Here is a 20,180-nt window from a genome sequence, read left to right on the forward strand (position 1 = left end):
CAATGAGCATGCCCTCATATTTCTACAGAACACGTTGCCATGATAAGTGGTCATACAAACCAATCTCTATCAGGACATACTCGATAGTATCAGAATCATGCAAATACAGACATTTTGCAGCAAGGATTCTTCTTGCTGCAATGGAGAAAACCATATGAAATCGATTTTTCAGACCAGCTGTGTTATGCTGCATTATGCTATGACTTATTACTTCTCAACCTAATAAATGCGGTGAACTGTTATGTTACAGCTTCTGAAGAGTTTTACTTTGGAACAGTGAAAGAGCAACTATGTTTATCAAACAATGAAATCGGCACTGGCACAGGTGCTAAATAGATCTAATCCAAAGCAGATCTTATTAAAGGTCAAGAACACCATCACACATGAATGCATCCCATTGTGGAAGCTGAGCCCTCAGAGAGCAACCTACACCAATTAGCAGAGGCACTGGCACAAACACTTCCAGCCACTCCATCCTCCCATATGCATTTCAGTGCTTTTAAGAAAATTACTCTGTAGCCTCATGTAAAACAGCATCAAGGAGGGAAACAAAAATCGTGCAGCTTTCTGTTTTCCTTTCAGAGAAAAAGAGAGGTTTCACAATCTGATCGCAGCCTAAACACTCTTACAGCTTAGCTGAGGGGGCGGAAGCATGGAGATACACAGACTATTTCATCAGATTTTCTGTCCTCATTTCAGAAGAGTGCTCAAGAGATCACAGCAGGGCGTCCTATGATGCTCTGCAGAAAGACTGAAGCTGTATTAGGGAAGTTTTTGAAGCCCATAACATCAAATGATTTTCCCTAAGTACCCAGAGACACAATCTGCAGTCTACAAAAGGGAAGGAGAGGGGGTTTATTTCCCAACCAATTGTGCTGCTCCCCTCTTACAGCAAAATAAAGCTGCAAATTAGCACAAAGCACTACAGGAACACGCTTCCAGGCCACATGAAACATCCCACTGATAATGCCAGGACGTGGGTGTCAAAGGGCACAGCTCTTCACACTGAAAGGAAAAACAGCACTCACTTCTGACTCTCCAAGACACTGAGAATAGTTGCAAGGAGGGCTTCTTAGGCTTTCCTTGAATTACGTACAGAATCCCAGCACGCCTGAGGCAGGCAGGGCCCTCTGGGTCCCCCAGTCCCAGCCCCACTGCAGCAGGGCCACCCAGAGCAGGGTGCCCAGGCCCACAGCCAGGAGGCTTCTGGAGACCTCTGAGGAGGAGACCCCACAGCCTCTGGGCAGCCTGTGCCAGTGCTCCGTCACCTGCACAGCACAGAAGTGCTGCCTGCTGTTCAGAGGGAACCTCCTGTGCTCCAGTTTGTGCCCATGGCCTCTTGGTGCTGGCACTGGGGACAACTGGAAGGAGTCTGGCTCTGTTGTCCTTGTGCTCTCCCTTCAGGTATTTATACAAATTGATGAAATCCCTTTGAGCCTCCGCTCCTAGCTGAGCATTCCAGCTCCCTCAGCCTTTCCTCACAGCAGAGGCGCTCCTTCATCTTCATTGCCCCACACTGGACTTTTTCTAGTAAGCCCACAGCTCTCTTGTACTGGGTGACCCAAAACTGGAACCAGTACTTCAGGCACAGCCCCACCAGTGCTATGTAGAGAAGGATCACTTCTGAGCTGCTGGCAATGCTCCAATGCAGCCAAGAATACTGCCATCCTTCTTAGCAGCAAGGGCATGCTGCCGGCTCCTGTTCAACTTGGCATCTGTGCGACCTTTTCCACTTTATGTTTATGGATCTGACTTAAATTTTTATTTTTGAATAGCTGGAAATAAATACATAATTCTTCAACGTGATTGTGAATACCTTAAAGTGGGAAATAGATCTTGCTGGGTATCTACAAGTAGGAAGTCAACTCACAGAGACTCCTCTGAAATGCTGGTTTCTCCTTACATAGATAAATGGTGGGTTTGGTCACCTGGTAGCATTTGGTCACCATGTTCCCACCAGATGTGTCATTCATAGGGTTTCTAACTGCACTTCTTGTGTGTTGGTGTGAATCTATCATGGTCATTGGAAAAGCTCTACTCCAAAATCCCATTTTTCCTTATAGATAACAATGTAAAAGATGTATTTATATTCATAGTCCTCATTAATAACTTTGAAGCTATGAATTGAGTCACACAACAAAATCACAGTGAATGTACAGACCCCTTGAAACAACAGCACTGGGAAGCATTACGCACTGCATACTTTTGAAGGGAGTGTTAAATCTTAACTCTTAAGGACAATCTCAAGAGTCATAAATAAGACATGAAATGTACTATCATAAATAAAAAGGTACAAAATAGAAAATGCCACGAGCCCCACGTGTTATGTTTACTATTAAAGTGCGTGGTACCTCCAAAGTCACTTTTTCCCAACAACCACTGTTCCAAATTTCCCCGCTGGGATGAACCACTCTTCCAGTGGGTTAAGTCAAACAACTTCTAGCAAAGGGATTCTCACACTTTCTGTTTTTTTTTCAAAGTCCACCTGCACTTTGGGATCCTCTCGGAATGCATTCAGCTCTGCTGAGAGACCAGCTGTGCATGTTTCAAGCAGCATTCTTATAAATCCTGGTTAGGCAACACACAGACTGGAAACAGCCATTTTTGGAGAGCAAATAATGAGAAAAATGGGACCTCTTTTGTTCTGCTTTATTGAAACCAGGCATCCTCAAATCAGAGGCATTTAAAACATTTATTAGCGTTAATCATTGTAGGTTAAATAAAACACGGAAGGTACATCTTAGGGCAAAAATATTATTAGGTATGATACAATTAATACGTAAAACAGAGGTAAAGTATTAACAGATTGCAGCATCCCATACATGAAGCAAGTGGGTCCAGCCCAATCAAAGCCCTTACATAAACAAAACAGAGGAAGAGTACTTGGAAAGTGATTTTAAACTGACAATTTACCACTGACTCTGGCTTAAATAGTTAAGGGTAGAATAGTAAACTACATCATCACTGCACTGAAAAAGTCTGACTGTAGAGAGAATGCTCTCGTTACGATCTAATAATGCACACCATCATGTGCCACGAAAAATTACTGAGGAGACAAGGGACAATAGGTAACCTTCCTAGTAATTAACATATACCCATGGTATGTTTTAGCACTTCAGATAGACCCGCAGTACTATGAATAAAAATAATCAGGTTTTTTTTTTTAGTGTAACTTTAACATTTCCAAGTGTCAAATCTTGAATAATAATGACCTTTTCTATATTTCTCAGCTGCAAGACCAACTGTTCCACAATATGCCATTTTCATGCATAAGAATGGCACGTCAATGATTGTACCTATGTGTATCTCCACCTTCTTGCTACCCTCAGCCTGCAGCTTTAACTTCATAAAGGCAAAATGACCATAAACAAAAAATGTACTTACAGAATACAATGTTCAGTATATGAGACTCAGCCATAGTGAAAAAATACACTACTTGTCAGCGTAACAATAAAAAACTGTACTTACATACACACTCATATGCAGAGCATACATGAAAACGAGTTCCTTCATCATCCTTTTTTTATTACTTTTTTCAAACAAGCTCACGACAAGCCGGAAAAGCGAGTCACATGCAGCTGGAGGGTCACAGCTGTGAGTCACGGTGCAAACAGACTCCATCAAACACACCTGGCAACACAGTGCACCCCAGTCCTGCTGCCAGCTCGCATGAGACAAGCAGTCTCCGACAGAGCCAGCACCAGCTGGCCGATGAGGAACCGCACACTGTTCTTATCGCTGTCAGGAGAGCAGAGCAGCGACAGAGTTAAATGCTCCTGTACAGTCATATAGCTTTCAACCGGCCATTAACCAGTAGGTAGTTACGATCGATGCTGAAAGTTTTGACTCAGAGATTGTTTGCTTCTCTGTCGTTTCTCTGGCTGTTTATGAAGGTGGTGGTACTTACTTTCCAAACAACAAAGGCAACAAAAGAAAGCAAAGATTTTACATGCGAAGATCACTATTTCTTAAGCCAACCATTCATCCACAAGAGTGGAAGAGGCAGGCTAAAGCTGCACTTCAGCTTTGACAAACAGCAGATAACCGACATCATCACTGAAGGCTGGCCCTATCTTAAAAGTAAACAGAATCTACTACATAGCACCGTGCCTTGCTGTTTTTACACATGAGACTCCAGAGTACTCTGCTGAAGCTCACCATAACCCAAGAGGCACTCAAGGCCAGGTTGGATGGGTCCTGGGCAGCTGAGCTGGTGGGTGGCAGCCCTCCTCATGGCAGGAGGTGGGCTTTGAGGTCCCTTCCAACCCAAACCATTCTGTGACTCCAAGATTCTACAAACTTATTCGAGTGAGTAAAAGAAGAATAAGGTGATTGAAATTTGGCCCACCTAATGCAAAAACAGCTTTGAGCCAACTTTGCTAGCATTTGAATTCTAAAATCTGCCAGAAATCCACTATAATGATTTCCAATTTTACACTATTTAAAGGCGTAACTCAAAAACCTGTTCTGAATCACAAGTAGCTTACTGGCAGCTGTGAGAACTGGTTGGTCAAGACAATATCTGTCCCATTCAGCTCCACACAAAAGGCCAGTTGTAGCCAAAATTAAGAGCATACAAAGTACTTGCAGAACTATCTTCCAAAGACTTCAGCCATCTCAAGTAAGGCTTAATGAGATTTTAAACATCACATTATGAAGACAGATACCATACAGATCTATGAAAAGTTAAAAATCAGTTATGCGTAACTATTATACATTGAGCTAAATTTTGTGTTAAAACATGTGGGTTCCACCTCACCTTGTTTTCTTGCTACCAGGTCTAGCCTTTCACAGATGGGCCACAGATCCCATCAATAGCATTAATCTGTGTTAGTGATCAGTTCCTATTAGTTTAGGCCACAGTGAACTCCCCTGCCATACTGTAGTTGTCTGGGCTCCTCAAGTGGACTTGCATTGGGACGGGATATAAGGAAATGCTCTATTTTACTTTATTAAATCCCAGCCTTTAAGCCCAAATCATTTTCAAATGGAACTGTGGTTCTTTCAACAGCCTTGCGGAGATGTCTTGGATGGTCCCTAAAGGAGCCTTACCAACCATCAACTGTGATGACTGCTGAATTCTCATGTGAACAACGATGGATTATCAATAGAACACCCTAGTTTAGATTTCCAATTGAACTGATGAAAAAGCAAAATCAGTCACATGTATTCATAAGAGATGGAGGTGAAGAACACAGTTTTACATTATTTCTAGTTCATAGCCATCTATGGGATTTATTTTTCTACCACGTGCTGCAAATAAGCTTCAAAGGCATCATGCAGTAGTTCCTTCATATTGCATCCCCATGTTGCTGAAGAGACTATTCCATAGAGGAAGAGAATTGCACTTGTAAGGAAACACTCTACGTGCTTTATTAGGTTCCAGCCTTTAAGCCCAAACCATTTTTGCACAGAACTGTTGCTCTCTAACAGCCTTGCAGGGATGTGTTGGAGCAAGCCAGGAAAGGAGTCCTCCTGACCTCCAGGGGCAGCGTGGCATTCTTTTAGAAACAGAAGTGGGACTGTTAAGCTGAGAAATCTTTAGCCTGGGACACAAGATAGGGAGGAAACTTAGTAAGCAATAGAGATTAAGCTGGTATTTGTGTTTTTAACAATTTCAGCAATTAATGAAGCGTATGCCTTGGAAATCATTTCAAGCAAAGTGCAGCTGCTGCTACTTCAGTTCTTTCCAGAGCAGTGGGGTCCAACAGCCTCCTTTGTGACAATTCCTTCTTTCACATGCACAGCTCCTCTTGACACAGATGTTGACTTGCAGCCTGAACAAACTGCACTTGCTCATCCTTCAGCTTCATTTTTCTAGTCAGCAAATTCAGTTCAATTCTTGCTGGTATTTACTGAAAGCATAAGACAAAACTACAGATCTAGAAAAATACAGAAGCAGAGTCCAGCTAATACAGCGGAGAAACTGGGCCAAAACTCAGGTTTTATGGGTTTTCGCACCGTATTATAAAACAGAAAACTCTAAAAACATGCCAAGTCCACTTTGTAATGTAAAAAGAGATTTTTTCGGTAGCAAATCTAGAATTTATATAAAAGGTTCTTTTTATTTAAAAAGGACAGTCATCAGCTGAAACAGGATCAGAATACTTGGACATTGTAATTTTGACAAGATATTAGAAAGGATTTTCCAAGTAGGTTTTACAAAATCCATTTGAAGTAAAGCTTTCTGGTCCTTGTGTTACTACTCACGGGAAGTATTGAAATTACTGCTTTCAAGATAAGGAGCCACGTCACTGAGATCATGAAGTCCTTTTTCCATGAAAGAGTAAATGGCGCTGTTTTTCAAGTAAATCTCAAAAGATCAAGTTGGGTCAGCAGCACCGCCTACCCGTCTGTGAAGTCTGCCTTCCAAGTTTGATTGCTCCATTGTTACCATTTTCATGAGGATCTAAGGGTGGAATTTGCTGACCTGAAATACATGAGGAGACAGTTAATTCAATTTTCCTGATGCAGTAACAACAAAGGCAGAAAACAGTTATGGTGATTTAGCTTGTGTAACAATTACATCTGTAAAATTTAACCAGAAAAGAAGCATCTTCTCTGTACCTTAAATCTTTCTCCCTTGCATCCTGCTTATTAAAGAACAGTATTTTCACACACACACATATATATATATACATATTATAAGATATGTCTATCAAGCAAGTATTAAGGACATTGAAATTGTTATACATGTATTTCAAAAGCAGATATCTTACTGAGAGCTGAAACACTAAGATATGGAAAATTCTCAGCTTTCTTCTAGTTGCCCTTAAATGCAAATAGTGCCAGTTTAATGAGATCCTGACATTCCTAAATTTGCATGGCATTCAGTCGTTGTACGCCAGAATTTCACAAAGCACTGTAATTACACACATGCTGCCTGCACTTGGAAAAGAAAAACAAATCTGTTCTTTCCACTGCATTTTTCCATCCTTTGAGGGCTACCTATGTCTCCACAGTTGACAGCACTCGTTAATTAACAGCATCGCTCCCCAGCTCTCCTGACTTCTTCATTTTATGTGATGATTATTTTAAGCATTTGAAAGACTCTCAGCCAGAGCTCTCTCCCTAGGGAAGAAAGCACTGCTTCTCACCTCTCCCTTGTGTGCCCCTTCAGTACTGCTCCATCCTTGATCTTACTGGCTTAACTACTGATGGACAACATAACATGTGCTCAATAATCAGACTTACATGAGGGAAAACAAGATCCTCCCAGGTCCAGTCTATGCTTAGTCTCTCGTCAGGCCTGGCTTTTCAATTCCTCTCACTGAGTGATCTATTTTTTTCAGTATCTTAGAGAGCTTGCAGTAATTTCCTCACTGCGTTGTGGGTCTGCTGGATTTCTTTTTCCCTGAAACTGAATCTACTTTCTATGAATAACTCCTGTTTTTACTATTACCTATATTAACGAGTCAAATTGTTTAACACTTGCCACATGCCACTTTCAGTGACGATGATCATAATTCAGGTCAGTCTCAAGAGCTCAGATTTCCCCATCCTCTCCCATATTTACGGAGAAATTAAGGAGACAGTTGTCTCCTTCCAATTGCTCTATGAGTTACTTTTTTATGTTGAAATTTGGGTCCTGCAAAAAACCCAAGGGCGAAGGCAATGAATTAAAAGTATTCACGTAGAACCCAACTCCAACAAAATCAAACAGCAAAATTTCATTTGGAAAACTTGTCCATAAATAACCTTTGGTCAAATCCACCAAATTTTCACTTATCTTATTCTATCATTTCTGAACAGGTATATCATACCTCAGAAGTGTGACTCTTGAAGCAGATAACCTTGGTTTTCCATACAACTGAATGATAGGGCAAACATTTGCCATACTAATAAGCAAAAGTACTGCATTTGGTCCCAAACAGAGAGAAACAGGCATCTTGAGGGCTTAGGCATGTCTAAGCACTGACACTACAGTGCTGCACTTGCACTCTATTTTAGGTCACTAATATAGCAGCTTTACACCCTGCTTACAAATATAAAGTCTCATCAGAATACAAGTGCCCTTCTAAAGTAAAATAAAAAGCAGAATAGGTGGTCAGAGACATTACATGCATCAATTCTATCAGTTCTGTTTGAGACAGAATCTACTAGTTCTTAAAAAACTCTAAAATATGGGGAATGTGTCATCTGTAAGATATTTTCCACAGAGGTAATGCTATCATTTTAGAAATGCACTTACCATTTTTAAAGCAGTTTGACCTCAGTATCAGCAAAAATAAAACTTTGGCCATTCGTCTCTGAGCACAATGTAGCTAAAAATAGTTAAGATCTATGAACATGATTTCCATATGAAACCATTATGCAAATAGTGCCTAAATGTGTTCTTCTAATGCCAAGTTTAGAAGAGGAAAGTTTGCACAGGCAAACTAGCTTAACTTTTATTTTAAAAGCTCACATTGGACCTCTATTTGTTTCTCATTCAACGTTTCACAGTTCTTATGAGTTCTGAGTGTCTCCAATAACACTCTGATGTGTATGCAAAGGATGAGGTAAGCTTATCTTTGTAGCGAAAACACTGCAGGTTTCAAAGTCAGAGAGCAGTTTGTCCAGTTCAGAACAGGACACCATACAGGTAGTTAAGAATCAAGTTGGTTCAATTCATTTCTCAAAATGATAAAGAAAAACCAAAGCAAGGACAACTACAGAGAGAAAAATCTGTAGACACAGTATTTGCTGATTCATTATTCCACCTTTGATCTTTAGTACTGTTTGTCATTAACCAGTCATGTTTTCTGCTGTTCAGTTAATCCCCTATGAATTCAACACAAGAAAATACAGTTTTAAACAGCTTAAAAGTTTACAAAAGCTTGAGACTTTTTCTTTAATAGGTGAGTTTTTTTTCCTCACACTTTCTCCTGTCATCAGATTTAAGTCATTGAGTGAAACCATTTTAATCCTAGTAACAGGATTTATCCCTGCTGAGGGAACTTGTACCATCTGATGTGCAGCCAATGGGTAACTCTACTGGAACACAAAACTCACATAACTCTCACTACAGAGCAATGGATCTAGATAATAACAGCTGTCTCACAACCACACTGCAACAGGGAAAGGTTCGAGCACCAACAGCACACCAAGGATTAGCAGAGAAATGCTAAGCCTTCACCTGTGTCTTGTGCTTGTGAAACAGCTCAATCACTGTTGCTAAAAGGACTGTGATCGTCTTAACTTGGAATTCAGCTATTGACAAATATAGCGTCTATATTGCTGACATCAATGCAATCCAGCTGGCACTGAGTCAGAACCAAAAGCGGTCATAAAATGAATTAATTTGAGAAAGTGTATACTCATTTGAGAAGTATTTTTCACCGTCATATGTGGCCTCCGTTCCAGAAGAATAACAGGTACTCACATATGAGATAACCTATAGTTATTTTTTTCAGGCAGTTGACATCAGGTAGGAGCAGCAGGGCCCCAACACACAGCCCAACAATTCTCCTGCTTAAAAAATAAGTAGATTAAGACAATTCCTTTTCTGATCAGAGACTGCTCTGTTAATATGGAGTTGGCTCAAAAATTCCACAGGAGACAGAAGAGTTCTGTTGCTTAACTTAAACAAGACTACAAATAGAATACATTTTCCACATTTTTACAGAGCAGGATAGAGACAGCCACCTTGCCATCTGACAAAAGAATACTGAGAATGTGCTTTACGATTCCAGACAAAATGGTTCATCACATGGAGAAAAATAGATGTGCATACACTAATCTAAGAACTCCAGAGCTGAACTGGTGAAATGCAAATTTTAAGGTTATATTATTAAATTATCCTGTTAGAGAAGGTATAAAACTCCACATGGTTCCCATCGCTGACATTTCCATGGAGCAAAGTCTATGGATGCTGATTTCAAGTTAAATCTTTGCACCTGCATTAATCATCTAATTATAAATTCTGAATTGATTTCACTAATGTTTAGAGCATGTTTCATAAATTATTTTATGCAACAAAACTGTAAACGTTCACCTCTATGCATCTGTGCAGTGGTGCTGGGCTCCTCCGTGAGCTCATTCCAGTAAGCACATAATGGTGTGTAAAACAAACATCACAAGAGACTGCTCAAAGGTAGGATTACAGAAACATCAACATTCTAACGTGAACCTTGCAGGTTAACAGGTGGGAAGCATTAAACCCATCACATCTCCCACTTTCTAACACAGTTGAGGCAGCCCAGAATGAAGGTCAGGGTCTTCTTGATGCCTGGCTGAGTTCCAGCTCCTGCTATTAAATCTGAGATTTGTAATGCTAAGAGCTTAATTGGCACTCTGGGAATTGTGGTTTGGAGAGAGCCAGAGGCAAAGGGATTGAGAAATGAGAGGGAGGGAGGGACAAGAGGTAAACAAAATAGGAAGGGAGGAAAAGAAAACTGGAGCAGGAAGCAAGAGAGACAAGAGGGACTGGGTGACAGCTCTGTAAACAGAACTGACGAGAGGCAGATGGGGATTGCTCTGTTGCAGCTGGAAGCCTGATACATCATCACAGTAACAAAATCTGCTCCCTTTGTTCCTTTTTGAACGCAATGCTCCAGTTGTAAGTGTTGAACAGACTGTCATTTAGTGTGTGCAGCAGAAAGGGAAGTGGATGCCATCAGCCTTAGCTAGCACAGGCAGGTGATGAATTTCAAGTCCAAAAGCAATGCAGTATTATTACCTGGCAAAACTACTATTCTGCTAACGATAAGGGGCAAAACATCATCTTGCCCCACCAGGGCTTCCTGTGCATTTCTCCCATCTATTCTCTTTCTGGAAATTGGTTACAGCTTACAGAGGAAGGGGAAATTTTCACTGGGATGTGAAATCCATCTTGCTTGGCTACAAAGCAACAGCCACAGCTTTCTGACAACATGTTCTTAGAAGAGCTGGACTGCATCAAGCAGCAGCACAGCGGTTAGGCAATGGCCAGAATCCCTTCCTAAAAATGCTAGCTGTATCACACCAAGGTGAACCTGCAAAGTGTTGCTTTCTGTAACCCACATTACGAAGCACAGCCATCGGAGAAGGCATAACAGGATGAAGCAGGCACATCTTACCCAACATGTTGGGCATTTGCATGTATGACCTTTTGTACACTTATAGGATTTAGGACAGTCACACTCCTTATCTCCCCAAATCCTTTCATCCTCTGAAACCAGTTTCACTGGTACTTCAGAATTTCCTTCTATCTCCAAAGGGGGTTATAAAGTTTGGCCCAGCAGTCAGACTCTTTTCCTTTTCCTCTCCATACCTGCAGTGAAGCAGAATTCCCCCAGTTGAAGCTGACTGCTGTTTACTTCATGCATTAAGTTTTCACGCAAGGTAACACATTTACGATAAAAGGATATTGCATAATTAAGCAGTTGCATTGCAATTATTTTAGTACTTCTAGCATCTCCAGCAACAAAAAAGCACAGAATTGCAACATCGAAGTTTTTGCCAGGTGAAACAGCAATACAATCACTTTGCTCACGTAATCAAAATAACACAGAAAAACGACAAATCTTAAATGCATCCAAGTAAATAACAGAATGCCTAATGGCTTTGATTACTCAGAGCTCCAATCTTGATATGAGGTAATTAACACTGAGTTGTTCTGGTTCACTGTCTGGTTCAGGTAGAAGAGCTCTCCTATTGTTGGAGGAAAACCATGACCTCACAGATTTAGAGTAGTCCAAAGGTGAGAAAATTTTGCTTCACTAATTAAAAATTGGAAAGCAAGATGAGAAATGATCCTTGAAAACAGCAAGCATAAAGTGTAAAGACTACAATGTCAAATGTAGGTAAGTTAGGGCAATGCTTTTCCATCTTATTCAAAACACTGACATCCTCCCACACACTTAAAAAAAAAAATTCAGTTATGAGGTTGGGCTCATAGCAAATCACATGCCTGAAGTTGTGTAGTGTAAGTGTACATGAATTGCCTTGTAGTTTAAGTGTACTTGATCTGCTTAAGATGCTGTTACAGACCTCCCTAAAGTAGCTCACAGATCTCTGCAGATCAGCAGACAACAGGACGAAAGCCACACGAAGCCCTGAAATTGTCACCTGCAATTCCACCCATGGTGAAGCCATTTGAATTCAGGGCAACATCGAGTGTCTGCTGGTGGGAATCCACACTGTCCCACAGACAGACATTTCACACACTTCTCTGCAGTATGTTGAATAGATAACTGGATAAACTGTAAATCCTGGAAATTTTTTGTTTTGGTTTCGATCTCCCAGTACTTCTAAGAAATGAATATTTGAGTTACATCAAATATTCAGTATACCTGCTGCTGGCAAGGCATCAGAAAATCAATAGCTTAATGTGTTTGTAACTGAGCATTTACCACATGAAAACTTGTATCTGGAGACAGAAACTCCCCGCTCTAATTAGCGAGCCTAGTTTAGGAAGAGCTCTTTTATACAGACTGTTAAACATGAGCCGGCCTCATTCTCTTGGCAGCAGCATCAGTAAGGCCAAATGCTGTAACAGCTCTTCACAAGCTCTCTGCAGAGTGACCCTGATTATCATCCCTCAAAACCTTTCTTGCACTTCACAGAAAATGCAGAAATGTTTCAACCTCCCTCTGGTAGGGCAGCAGCCCTCAGCATTTGTCAGACTTCAAGAAACAACGTGCACTCAGCATTTATTTGCTGTCTAAGCTCATGTTTATTACATATTTTATTTGGTAGGCATTCTCCAGCAGCCTATTGCCCTGTACCTGCTTACCTTTGGACCTGTGGAGGCAGAGGGTTGTTAACCCAGGAGGCACGGCCTCACCTCTGCCACATACAGAGGTTGGCTTTGTGCAACTTTCTGCTTCCTATCTGGGGCAGCTCCATGCTCAGATAACAAGCAATATGCACACACCAAAGAGAAACATCTGGGTGTGTACAAGGCTTGAATAATGTAACTGAGGCTTATTTTATTTGTTAAATGAGTGGGTGTCTGAGAATTACCAGGGCGTGATTGCTACTAAATTACAGTACACCTGGGGAAGCTTGTTTAGTCATTTAAAACCAGATGCATATGCTGCCTTCACAGGCAAAATCAGCGGTCAGAGTATTAAAACAACTCCATAAACAGAAGGGACAACACAGACCTAGCATAACTCAGTGCACATTCACAACTTTACCAATATTTTTAAATGCATTCCTGGCCATTTTGCTGTTGCTGGAGTCTGTGCCAGTGACAAGCTCCCAGAAGCTGCTGGGGCTACAATTCTCCTAAGGCTGGGAACAAAAAAACCTACTATTTGCTTGCATAGACACTTATCTATTAAAAAAAAAAAAGGTAACAAAACCAGAACTACGGGAACGCATAGAAAAAAAAATCCACTATATCTCAAGCCTTTTTAATGTCAAAACCTTTCAAAAAGATATTTGAAAAAATTCAGTCCAAGCAGGAAATATACATACAGCTGTAGTACTGACATTCTTTTCTTGTTTACAGAGAAATAAGCAGCCATGTGACATTTTACAACCACTAGCAAGCCTTCAGCCAGGTGCTGCTAAATGTGAGTCAGGTTAAGTCACCTGGCTTGCCATTGGAAATCAGAGGTACAACACACAGCCTGAAGCTGCACTCTGTTATGCAGTTCATTGTTTTCCAACCTTAATGATTCTATTATGTAATTTTTACCCGTTATACTATTTTGCCCCATTCACAGTATTTTCCCTAGAAAAGAGACAGTTGTCACTCCAGGAAGGAGAAATGATTAGAATATCACGGAATCACAGAATTGTAGGGGTTGGAAGGGATCTCTAAAGACCGAGTCCAACCCTCCAAATCCCTGGAAAATAAAAGCAGAAGCAAGCAGGAGGTAACTTTTTAGATAAAACATCAAACTGTAGTCTGTTCTCTGCAACTATTTCAAGATTTTTTAAATGGAGGAGCTCTCCACACACAATGGAATCACCTCTTAAATCTAGGCTGCAAAACAGGCAATACATAAAGAGAGTCTACCTACAAAAGCCACTGTGAGTACTGCTGCCTCTTTGCCAAGAGGCTGGGGAGCTGCACCCCGACCTTCTGCAGAAAGATAATGAGAAAGGCACATGTTCCCAGGTAATGTGAAAACAGAACCAAAGTACAACCTATATGACACTACGTGAATAAGACTGTCAGCAGGGTTGGAGATGTGGCCACTAGGAGACTTTATACACAGGAAACAGAAATTCTGATGTGCAATTTTTGGGCCAAAGTGAGATTTTTTTGGAAGTTGCAGCCTGCTCACAGATTAGAAAGTTATCCATGCCCTTTTCCCAGTCTTTATTATAGTAAGTCACTCACTTACTAGTTAAGTACTTCTCACGTGGTTTTCACTGTATTTCTGTAAACAGATACTACTAAATCTTTCTTTTCTCTCCTTTGAGCACTCGATAAGGTCATGAGTACATCCACTGAGACCTAATATTTCTATATATAGAAATAATTGCCTGTGGTATTAAATGCACTTGCCTGCTTATCTAGTTCATACTAAATTCAATTTAGCTGATTTTCCTCATCTAATATATCCATTATTCGGGGCAGCACACACTGGCAGATGCAGCGTTGCCTATCAAAGACAGAAACTAATTAGCTAATTATGTGGCAAGGATGAGTTACTCCGCTAGAACATTCACAACCATCAGACACAGGCAATCAAGTAGACTATCTCAAGAAAGAACTGCTTCCTCCAGACAGCCATGTTACACATTCATATTTTTTAGAAGGAGGTAAGACAAAGGTTGTGTACTCTAGGAATATCAGTTCCCATTAACTGTTTCAAATACAACCCACATAAGCAAAGCTATACTTGAGCAGGGTGTGTCTCTGACAAAACACAGTAGATAATGCAAATTGATTACGACTGAGGGGAGCATTAGATGCCATCTATCTTGACTTCAGTAGGACTTCGGACATTTTGTCCTACAGCATGCTAATACAGCCAGGTTGGGATGTTACAGCCCAGACAAGCAGACTACCTGCATGAAAAGTCATCAGACTTGAAGGTTGCTGTTTAACAGTATCTGTCTACCTGTAAGCCAGTTCCAAGTGGAGTAATTCAGATATCTAGTATAACATTTTACCAGCAGTCTGAAGGAGAAAAAAATATGCATGCACTTCAAGACTGCAAATGATACCAAGCTCAGAAGTGCAGTCCATACACTTAAGGGCAGGGCTGCTGATCAGGGGGTGTTAGGCTGGAGGGAGGAGTGGGCTAACAGGAATCTTACGTGATCCAGAAATGACAAATGCCAAGTCCTGCAAATGGGGAGGAAGAGCCCCTGGCAGCAAGACAGGACTGGCTGCCCAGGGTAATGTTCTTCCAAAAATGACCTGAAGTCAGGCAGTATGCTGAACACAATCCAGCACTGCACCCTAGCAGCAAAAATGGCCAATAGCATCCTGAGCCATACCAACAACAGTCAATAGATCATGTCAAGCAGTTAGCTCCTTCTAGATGGTGTAATGCCTGTTAAGTAACACATTCAGTTTGGAGCACCATGATACAAAAGAAATGTTGACAGACTGGTGTGGCAGTAGCCATGAATTGAACCAGGGAAGGTTCTGACTTGATATGGAATTGAGAGGGGAGAAGGCGGCATGCCACTGGGAAGACTATTTAAGTACTCAGCTGCCTGGAGAGGCTTTGGAACCTCTATTCTTGGGTCTAGCTGAAAAAAGATCCTAGCAACCTGGTACTGAATTCATTAGCAGGCCTGCTCTGAGCAAGATGATGGACTGAAGGTCTTCCAAGGTCCCTTCCAACCCAGGTCCTGTGATTCTCCCCCAGTTCCAGCCAGAGATCAAAAGTGGAATACCTAGAACAACTTAACAAGATGTTTTCTGAAGCCTGTAAGAAATGTCAGTCTCATCTTGTTTAAAAGATCTGGAGAGAAAAATACCATTTCTAAATGGATTCCACTGCAATGACTACTTTCTACTTATCGTAGCCTTCCAGGCACATTTTTTAACGCTTAAGCTTTTATCAACATGATGATAAGATCAACAGTATCTCCTCCACAGCAGACTTGGTATGAAACAGAAGATATGACCCCAGTTCAGGATTTAGACACAGACTTAAAAAGGAAGAGGCTTACCCTGTATCTACTATATGTACCATATTTTGCTCTAAAATTTTCAAAGTTACTCTTAGTTTACATTCGTATAAACAGCAGTCACACTACTGGCCCAGTGTAGTTCTTGATGTCCATGGCAAATAATCTTTAGAACCAAAACAGATGACTATTTTCAGAAGCCTTCTAAACAATTACTGCTAAAAATAAATTAATATTTACATTTTGTTTGCATGTTAATTTACTTACTTATTCCTTGAAAGAGTTCTTCAATGTTAACAGCATTCTTTGCACTGGTTTCAACAACAATTGCACCTATAGATTCTGCATATTCTTTGGCATCCTTCATAGGTACCTCTCTAAAAAAAAAAAAGAACAAAAGCAATTTAATAAAACAAAATTAATTAAAAAAAAATTATATTAGTTTCCAAGTTGTATTTGCTCAAATATTTATCTCAGAATGAATAGAACATGTCAATAAACAATTTCTTTCTGCTTTCACCTTGGCCCACATTGGTAACAACTAAATAAATCAAGATAGCTAGATCCAAGGTATGAAAGGCCTTTACAGACTTTACAAAATAATTTGTATGAAAGAGCCCTGGTTGTTTTTTTTCCTGAGTGTGTCATGTAGTAATCTTAAGAAGGTAATCATCTCCTTGTTCAAATTTTTGTTCAAATTAACTATTTTGATCATGTACTCAATTCCTTTCAAGAACTCATAGCAGTGAGTTCTTACAAACAAGATTATCACATCAGTATTGTGGGTTAAAAGTGCACCAAATATCTCCAGGCACAGTTATTTCCCCATCATCTTCCAAAATAGCTTCACTTTCATGCTCTTTTTAATTTCTCAAACATATTTGACATGATTATGATTCACATTTCAGGTTGTTACAGATGCCTGCCTACCTGAACATTTCCACGCAGAAACAAACTTAAAAAGTGTTGCAGCTGAATGCTGTCAGTCCACTACAATCCATACGTTAAATAAGTTTGAAGGTTCCTGTAGTGAAGCACTGAAATCTCAAAACACACCCTAGTCAGACAAGCATTACTATGTTCTTTTTTCCTGCTAAGGAAGTGTCATCTTTTTCTTGTTTTGTCAGTTAATCAAACTTAAAACATCAGAATTCCACCAATGACCGAGTTCTCTGACCTACTGTTGAATTCATGCCTGAAAAAAAGTGGGTTAACTTGAATGGCAATCACACTTGTTTGTCCTTTAAACTTGACCTTGATAAGTACCGAACACTAGAGAAAGACCTACAACTCTGATGGACCAAGCAGCAAGCAGCACTGCCCTCACCAAGCATTCAGACAATATACTGTACGGCTGCTGTGAAAGAAAACAATATTAGCATCATAGGTCTAAGTGCCTGAAATGCATAAGAAAGTAATATGGATTCTGAAAGAAATATGAAAGCCATTGATTTCAGATGCATTGTCAAGAACTACTTAAGAATACAGTACACTGATGGAAAGAAACCAATCTGTGCCATGTCACAAAAGTGGCACCATTCTCAAATCACTGGTGAGATGTCCTTATTTTGCAGCCACCACTTCATATGCAAAGAGTTGGTAAATTCAGTTTACAACACACAAGATGTCTCTGCTTCAGACACACAGCAAACTCCATACTGACGCTGTAGCTGCTTGAGCCAGCTGGCAAAGCTGATTCTTATTGCGTCCTTTATTGTCCGCAACCACTGCTGTTCCTGTCTTTGAGCAACAGCTCAGAAAGTGAATGCTGACACATGAATGCACGCTGAAACACCAAGCTGCCAGTATTATTTTTCTTCCAGTTGTTCCATACGTCAAATGATGTGTGCTTTGTGTGGCTTTTACTGTTGCCTGCTGCATACCCAGTGTTTGCTTTTCACCACACCACAGCAGTGCATTAATCCAGAGACTCCTAGTGCAAATTATTCCTAGGAGTGCCTCAGTCCTTAACAGAAGGTACCTACATGGGAATGCAGCAATGTAATTTCTTAGTTTACAGAGGTATATTATTTTAAATAATTCAGGTCTGCTTCTCATGGGAAAGACAGTGAGGCAGAATAATTGCCTGATTTATTACAAGTGGTTTCAAAAAAATTAAACTTCAATAACAATATTTGGATCCAGAGTTTGTTTCCATGACTCACTGGCATGGAGAAGGCACGGAGAAGGCAGCATTCCCCTCACTAATTCTGAAATGGCACCATGAAAAGTACTACACCTGTGGATGGCCATGGAAACACACACACACACACACACACACAAAGGGACTTAACCACACTGAAGGCAGAATTTCAGAGTGTAGAGTCATATAACAGTCTTGTGATTTGGGCAAGAAAGCAAGAATTCCAGGAAAAATTAAAACAGCAGCAAGGCAGTGCCTCAAAACTTGTTAGCCCTTTCTTCAAGGCTTGTCAGCCCTGTCAGTATTTCCTAACATCTGCAGGATGTTAGGAAATACTACTTTCCCAAAAGAGTGGTCAGGTACTGGAATGGGCTGCCCAGGGAGGTGGTGGAACCCTGGAGGTGTTCAAGGAACGTTTGGACATTTTGTTGAGGGACATGGTTTAGTGAGAGCTGTTGGTAATAGGTGGATGGTTGGACTGGACGATCTCATAAGTCTTTTCCAACCTTGGTGTTTCTATGATTCTATGATAACATTTCTAAAGCAAGTCTTTAAACTTCCAAGGACATGGGCATTAAACATGCCACCCATGATGGAACTGCTACATATAACAAGCAGAGTTATCACAGCCTGGATGTCAATAAGGCTGAGATTCTACTTCATCCAAAACAAAACGCACAAAAGATCTCAATTATTTTACTTCATCCTCTCTCCAACACATACTGTTGATTCAATTCTCATTGAGATATCCTAAATAGCTACTGAATTAAAAACATATTCCAGATGGGGAGAGTGAAGACCAAAGCAGGATATTCAGCTGAATTCCCTAAGTAAGGACCCAGAAGTTTCCCGTGAGCGTGATTTGTTAGGAAGATGCATCATATTGTTATAGAAGTAAACACTATTGTTACAACTACTGATTTCTGTAATGCTCAAAAGATATTTTCAACTCTTGCAATATTTCATTCAGTTCTCAGCTCTAATCTTTGAAACTTTTTCCATGATCCATCAAGATTACTATTACTTAAAAGCATACTAAATACTGAACAGTACAATACTTAACAGTAATTACAACAAAGATAGACATTTATACTAATAAAACTGTTTGTCAAGCAATAGAAAATCCTTCAGTGTGGGGAGAAGACATTTACTTTAGTAGCATGCCAAGAACTGCTGATAACCTATTAACAACACTGAGAAAAGCAGCACGACTCCTGAATGACCCAAATCCATCTGGCAGATCACACAGTTTTTAGGCTCTAAATGAGGAGAGTAACATGGTCAATAATTATGAGAAACAGTGCCAGCCTTCTGCCAAAGGAAAAGAATCATTTCTTATTGTTCCCATTCATCCCTCTTTATACTGTCTCCCACAGTCATAGAGATGGCAGAAAAAAATGAGCTGGAATCTGGTCAGCCAGTCCTCTTTTGTTTCTATTTGTACTTGTTCATAAAGCAGCTGTTTCTTTAATTCCCAACAAAACATCTGCCAGAAGTTCCATGAAGCCAAATAAAGATGTAAAAATGCATGCAAACATTTGTGTGCTACAATCATTTTTAAATTCTGTGCCCAAAGACTTATCTCTAATGAGCAGAAATACAACGTGATAAATTGGTGACACATTTCACCTATAGACATTTTTATTGAAGTCACTTTTAAGACAAAGCAGCCAGAGAACAGATAAAGTTGCATGTACTGCAGATATCAGAGTTCTGGAAAAAACTGAAAATGTACAATATATGATACTCTGCTCCCTGTCCATCAAAAATCTTTTTAAATGGGCATCACTGGATGAATTTTTGAAAGAGAAAAAGACAGGTGATGCAGAGGAAAATAACAGAAATGAAAAAAATACTCAAAATTTTTCATGATTATGGCAGGGAGAATCAACAAAATGAATAAGAACCATTAGTACATTGAGGACAACAAGCACCCTGCAAGCACCAAGACATTTTGCACATGGAAGAGCTTAGTGCCAAACAGGCCACAAATAAAGTGATCAGCTGAAAAAAACTTGGTGGGGGA

General features: G+C 40.3%; 1 long non-coding RNA gene across 1 annotated transcript; it reads right to left on the bottom strand.

The window, feature by feature from the left end:
- Positions 1-2,633: 2,633 nt before the first annotated feature.
- Positions 2,634-16,388, bottom strand: LOC104910261. Its single transcript, XR_792917.3, has 2 exons — positions 16,279-16,388; positions 2,634-6,430 (listed from the first exon to the last, which is right to left on the bottom strand). It is a non-coding gene; the product is annotated as an uncharacterized LOC104910261 (long non-coding RNA).
- Positions 16,389-20,180: the final 3,792 nt, after the last annotated feature.

This window comes from Meleagris gallopavo, chromosome 3, assembly GCF_000146605.3.
Source record: "Meleagris gallopavo isolate NT-WF06-2002-E0010 breed Aviagen turkey brand Nicholas breeding stock chromosome 3, Turkey_5.1, whole genome shotgun sequence".
NCBI classification, from domain to species: Eukaryota; Metazoa; Chordata; class Aves; order Galliformes; family Phasianidae; genus Meleagris; species Meleagris gallopavo.